This window comes from Coturnix japonica, chromosome 1 (assembly GCF_001577835.2).
Source record: "Coturnix japonica isolate 7356 chromosome 1, Coturnix japonica 2.1, whole genome shotgun sequence".
NCBI lineage: Eukaryota > Metazoa > Chordata > Aves > Galliformes > Phasianidae > Coturnix > Coturnix japonica.
Genome location: NC_029516.1, coordinates 59220256 through 59227173, shown reverse-complemented (window position 1 = coordinate 59227173; position 6918 = coordinate 59220256).

Sequence of the window (6918 nt, the reverse complement as noted above, 5' to 3'; positions counted from 1 at the left end):
CGCCTTTCCCATCATGGCAGAACAAGCACATAAAGCCTATACTTCTACTTTGGCAGTATTGTGCAACCATTCTAATTGACTACTGAGTTGAAAAGCAACGCTGAATTTGGTATAACAATTTCTGGCAACGCTGTTTGCCTAAAAGAACATGAACAGAGGTTTATTTGACATCACATAAAGAACTGGATTTGCAGAAACACAGAAAAGAGACTAGTTAAAAAACTTCTATCTTAACACCTTCTCCTCCCAAATCCTTGACACAGAAAGAGATTCAAGTGTAAGTTCTCAGGTGACTTCATCAGACTCATCTGATGATAAGATAATCACATTTTTTAAGCCTTCACAGTTGTGAACAGTAACCAAAAGTATGACCCAATTATACACAACATATCAACCTCTACTTGAAGCTGCAGAGAGCCTGAGACTGTAACCATGAGCAGAGCAGATCAGAAACCACAGGATGATATTGTCAGGATCCCTGGTAAGCTGAAGAGTGAATAACAGGCTGGCCTATTGTCCAGACAACTGCTAGAGGGGAAAGGACTGCAACCAATAGGCAAATAGGCAGCTTGATAGACAATAGCCCAAGTTGTACAGTTTCTCAGAGCAGTTGATTACTGGCCCAGGTGGGGAGCATGATCCAACTGCTGCTACATTTCTTCTGCTATGTTCAACCACATAAGATAATTTCTGAGATAGCTTAAAATTGCAGGTTTTGAGCAATAAGAACATGGTAGCACTCGTATTATCTCAAAACACCCCTGGATAGATGCAAAATAATCACCTTCCTTATTGAAACAAAAACTGCTGCATCATCTTTACCTACTCAAGGAAAAGGTTATGCAAGTGGTTACTGCAAACCAGTAGATGCAATTGGCAAGAATTTTTATTTTCATTCTTTAAATCCATGCTGAAGCTGACAGATTTTCACTTAAGAGGGTAAAAAAAGAGCCTGATCTGACTTAGAGAACTCTATAAACTTAATTCTGTCATGCCCCTTCAGTAAAATAGTCAGGTGGTTAGAAGTACAGTCTCAGGTATCCCTGGGACAGAAAAGGTAATATCAAAATGACATGACCAGGCATCATAATTTGCCAGCTACATTTCACAGAATCTCTGAGTATGTGGACAACAAAACATTTCATTAATGTATTTCAACTTTCATCAGTCAATTCTATTTTCCTCTGCAGCTTCTCTTCTCCTTTGTAATGTTTTAGACATAGACCAGCAAGACAGGAGATTTGTTAGAACAGTACATAACTCCATCTCATATCAGCAAAGGCAGCAAGTTACCCATAAAGAAACTGGTTTAGAAAAGTAAGAATACATCTGAAGTAACACCACTAACAAGTGATAAGAGAACACGGATGTGTTTAGCATGGTGGATTGCTGCCCCCTTTTGGTTATAGACTGTTAGGGAGTTAAACTTCTACCTAAAGCACACATTGTGTGTAGATGCATTCAGTGTTATATGGAGTCCTACGATCCCAGGAAACAGTGAGATGGAGGAAGAGTATCATTAATATCTTCTATACACTGCATCTACACATTTTCCAGTTTAAAATGATTTCAGGTTTCTCCTATTGAAACCAGCTCCCATTAGGATGCATATGGTTACTGAAGTATGAAATACATTCTAACAAGTATATTAGTTGAAGGGGAAAAAGTTGAAAGACGACTCAATGCAAATAATTACATGTGGAAATACATCAGAAACTACGACGTGCAGTTTGTAGAGCATTACACAGATGAAGCAACAAAGAATAGGAGGCAATATCACACAACAACTATGAGTTCAGATTAATATTTTTAATAATTACACATAAACTTGCTAACTGGCAGCAGATAATTTCTTGACATCTTTTTATGTTTCCCCACCTCCCAATTTGTTTAAAAAAAAAAAAAAAATACAGCTGCAGGCAACTGCTAATTAAATACTTTGGTTTTCAGCTACAGTTACTGTATGCACACATCTGCTGTGCAATAAACACTGCTTTAAGGGTAATTGATGTATTTTCCGTGCTCTAAGAAAGAATATTTATGACATGAAGAAAGAAAAGGCAAGCCAGGTCCAAGCCCCTGCCTCTTATTCATTAGAAAGTAAAAGCTGCAAAGCGTTGTTTAAAATGAAAACCATTTAAAATGGCTTTATTGTTGAAAGTTAGTCTTTAATTCCACATTTCAATGCTTTGCTCCACGATGTATTTACTAACTTTTTGGCTTTGAAATCATATAAATTCAAGTATATATTTCACTGCCTAGACACATTTAAGCGGCTCATGTTGAACCATCTGGTTTAAATGAATCTTAAGGAAAACCCTGCCCCAGTGTTTCTGATTTAACAATCTGTGTTTCAGACAATGGATGTGAATTGAGATAGGCAAGGCAAGTATCCATAATGAAATCCTCCTAAAGTCAGTGAGATTCTGGGCAGACACAATATGCAAGTACAAATCTCACTGAACTACCTGAGTTTTGATATAACATGGATGGAACAAGTTAAAAAACCAAAAAAACAAAAAACCATGACAACATTCAGACAAAGCCTCCCAGTGTGGTCAACGGAATTAGGTTGGATGGAGTTTTAAGCAATCTGATCCTAGGCCTTTCACATGGCCCCATACCACATTCTCATCTTAGAGACAGATGGATTTGTAGGATTGAATATTTGGTTGGTAAATTGGTTGGATGGTCATAGCCAGAGGGCTGTTGTTGTTAATGGCTCCATGTAAAGGTGGAGGCTGGTCACGAGTGGTGTTCACCCCCTCCAGAGACCCATCTTTGGACGAGTGCTCTTCAACATCTTTATATATGACACAGACAGAGGAAATGAGCACCCTCAGCAAATTTGCTAATGACATCAAGCTGTGTGATGCAGCTGATGTAATAGGAGGAGATGCCATACAGAGTGACATGGACAAGCATGAAAGATTCAACAAGAGCCAAGCAGGATCAGGGAAACCCCACATATGCCTACAAACTGGGAGAACTGACTGAGAGTAGTTCTGTAGAGAAGGACTTGGCTCATGTCAAACTCTTCATCCACCAGGACCCCTAAAAGTGAGTGCTTGCAGCCCTAAGGCCAACTGTGTCCCAAGCTCCATCAAAAGAGGGGCGGCCAGCAGGGCAAAGGAGGTGATCATCCCTGTTTACCCCACACTCACAAGACCCCATCTGGAGTTCTTCCTAGGCCTGGAGCCCCCAGCACAAGAAAGATGTGGATCTGCTGAAGCAGGTCTAGAGGAAGGCCACAAGAGTGATCAGAGGGCTGGAGCACTTCTGTGAAGAGACTGAGGGAGTTGGGCTTGTTCAGTCTGGAGAAGGCTCTAGAGAGACCTCAATGTGGCCTTCCAGTACTTAAAAGCTATATTCTCAGTTCTTCATTTTGCTATAAACAATGCTGTGACAAAGACCCTGTTTCTCCAGAAAATAATCCCAGACAAAATTACACCTATATGTGTGGGTGCAAAGGGCAAATAAATATGACAAACTTGACAACAAGCAGTCAAATAGCAACAGCTGGATGAGAAAAATACGCTAGAAAGCTGTTTAAACTACATAAGTAAGTAAATAAATAAAGGATTTAACACAGAAGCTTAGAAGAGAAACAGCATTTCTTTCCTGACTAGAAATGGACCTAGTATTCCTAACACTCAATCTTTACATACTTAGCCCTCAAGTCATTTCCCGTTCCCTCTTATTCCAAGTCTGTATGAAAGATGCCACCCACTACTGCTGTGAGTTACTGTTAGCTCCAGTTGGACAGTTCAACACCTCAACAAGTATTGTGGATATCAACAGACACCTTCCAGCTCTGCTGTTATCCCTGAAAATGATTGTAAGGTACTGTTATTACTGGAATACATATATAACTCAAAGTCGTGTATGAAATTATGGATAAAAGCACATTAAGATCAAGTCACAAGACCAGTTTTCAAAAATTAGGGCACACAAAAGTTACAGATTTATGAGGAAATTAACCTTGGTTCACCTCTGTATTTGCAGTACCGTGTACTCCTGTATAGAGTAAATGGGCTAGCATGAAAAGTACTTCAGAGGCCAGGTAATTTACTAAAAACACTGGGCAGAAAACATGCACAGTCTGGTTACCTGTGAGCTTCAATTCTCCTCATTACAAGCATTACAAGACTACAACTGTATTAATGTGACTTTATTCTGTTAGTCCCAACTCAGCTTGTATATCTGCAAGCACACGGCTTTTAGGGAAAAAAAAGGGAGCCCCCCCTGAAAATATATGAAGATATTATTGTTTTTAAAATATTTTAGCATCATACTGCTCAAAGAAAACAGAAAAGGATTGGTGTGGTTTTTGTTTCTCAAAACACATAATTCAGAGAATTATTAAAAGCAGAAGGAACGTAATTTAGCAGGGTATTAGCATGAAGTAAGTAAATAGCAAGATAACTAACAGGCCTAAGGGCATCTCTACTGGATTAAGAAGACCCATGTGATGTCATGACCTGATGATATGAGCTGTTTGAATGTTTTGTTCAGCACTGATTGCTTTACAGATCAAACTGTTTATTTTCAAAGCCATGCATACATAGGGCCTATTCACAGAATGTCTACTTAACAGCTATGACTGAAAGAAACCAGAGATTCAGCTCACTGCTTTTAATTCCCTGATTACTTTTTTTTTTTTTAAATGCTTTGATACATTTATGTGGGAAAAAATCAAACACTGATTCTTACTACAAACAATATAGATTTAAACATAATTAACTCATTTTTTCACAAGTTACTCCAGATATAAGTTGTAATATAAGTTGTAGAATACGATGAGGTCTCCTCTGAGCCTCCTCTTCTCCAGGCTAAACAACCCCAGCTCCCTCAGCCACTCCTCATAAGACTTGTGCTCCAGACCCCTCACCAGTTTTGTTGCCCTTCTCTGGACACATTCCAAGGCCTCGATGTCTTTCTTACAGTGAGGGGCCCAAAACCAAACACAATACTCGAGATTGCAGCCTCACCAGAGCTGAGTACAGGGGGACGATTACCCCCTTGCTTCTACTGGTCATACTATTTCTTATGCAAGCCAGGATGCTGTTGACCTTCTTGGCCACCTGGGCACACTGTTGGCTCATGTTCAGCTGAGCATCTTCACAGTCATCCAGCCACTCAGCCCCAAGCCTATAGTGCTGTCCAGGGTTATTGTGTACTGGACTTACGTAAGTCAAGAAAAAACAATATATTAAGTGCTGAATATGTTGCAATTCGGGCAATATGTGAAAAAACAGCTACTCAAGAGAAACTATTTATATCAAACTGATGTGTTCCTGCTTCATTTATTTCAGACGTAATTTTAAAGGCAGAATGAAATCATATATCAAACCATGAACTGTATACTATCCTCAAATACCGGGAAGCTTTCCCAAACAAGAATTTCTATTCAAGCAAAAGGCAGATATGTTTTTCATTCCCCAAATTCAGTCAAAATCCTGTTATTCATGCTTACAAAACTGTAAAAGTCAAGCCAACACATCACAAAAGGACTGGTAATTTTGTGTAAAGGGATTTGGGCGCACGGCATCTCTTGAAAATTGGAACTTGCAAAGAACTGGGTTCAGCACACGCTCTTTCAAGACATCCCAGAGATAGGATGATCTAAGATACCCACAAATGCATTTGTCATTCCTGAAAATCTTTTTCATGACCACTGACAACAACTCCTTGTGCTATGCAGTTCTACTAATCCTAGCTCCACCTGCTTAAGTAACTGCTTAGCTACTGAGACAGTGCCATTACCTCCCCCCAAAAGACTTCTCTTATCCAGCTGAACTTGCCCAGTTCCCTCAAGCCTCATGAAATACGTACTCCAGATTAAAATTCAACTGCAAAATTACTAAACTTTTACATTTATGAAATCTTATTAAATCTGGTACAAAACAGCTTGCAGTTAAGGGTAAATAACCATTTGCCTTGATAGTATTTCTCAACAAAGAAAATAAGCAGTCCAACTGGGAGGAGATGCATTCTCCAGGTAAGTGGAAAAATGATGTAACTGGAAAAAAGAATGTTACTTAGAAACTGACTGGAGGAAGCCTTTGTATGTTACATACAAAACTAAAATAGCTGTAACTGCTCAAGGGGTTAAGAAAAGAATGATTAATGCTTTTCAAGAAAAAACTGTATGAAAAATACAACAATATTTCTCGGAATTCCTATGCAATGCCAGTTCCACCTGCCTTGTTACTCTGTCACAACTGGGATTCATAAGACATGGGATTGGGGCAGAAATAATAATGAAGCACACCTTTAAAGAAGTTGTCTGAAACACAAAACACAATCAAAGCGCATCCTACAAATTGTGTATGTAAAAATAAATAAATAAATAAGCAAAATGGTTTTCAATATTTCAATTCTATACCTTCATGTTAAAACTGCCACAAACCCACTTACCTTTTGACTCTACAGGAAATCGTATACTCTTTTGTTCCCAAATGTTTTGATCTTAAACTTTTTTCTTTTTTCCTTCCAAAAGGCAAGTTGGATCATGAGAACATCTGAAGATACTTTTCTCATACCCAGAAAAAGAAAGTCATAGCTTACATGAAGAATATATGATGGAATTCCCAAATTCCCATTTGATTAAATGTATGCGTTTCACTGTTTATGGGCAAAATAAAAAAAGACAGTGACATGCTTACATTTACCCTTGAAAACTTCATTGAAATCTTACAATTTTCAAACTACTGAGGTTTGTTTGCTTTGTTTTATTAGAAAAAATACTCAGGCAAGGTCTACAATCATCTGTCAATTATAAATGACTTACAAGAAACTCATGAAGCAATAAAATTAAAAAAATACAAATACAAACTATATGTGTGTTATTTCTTTATTTTTTGGAAAATAAATGAAAACATTTCTATCTGGAGTCAAAAGCTACCAAAAAAAAAT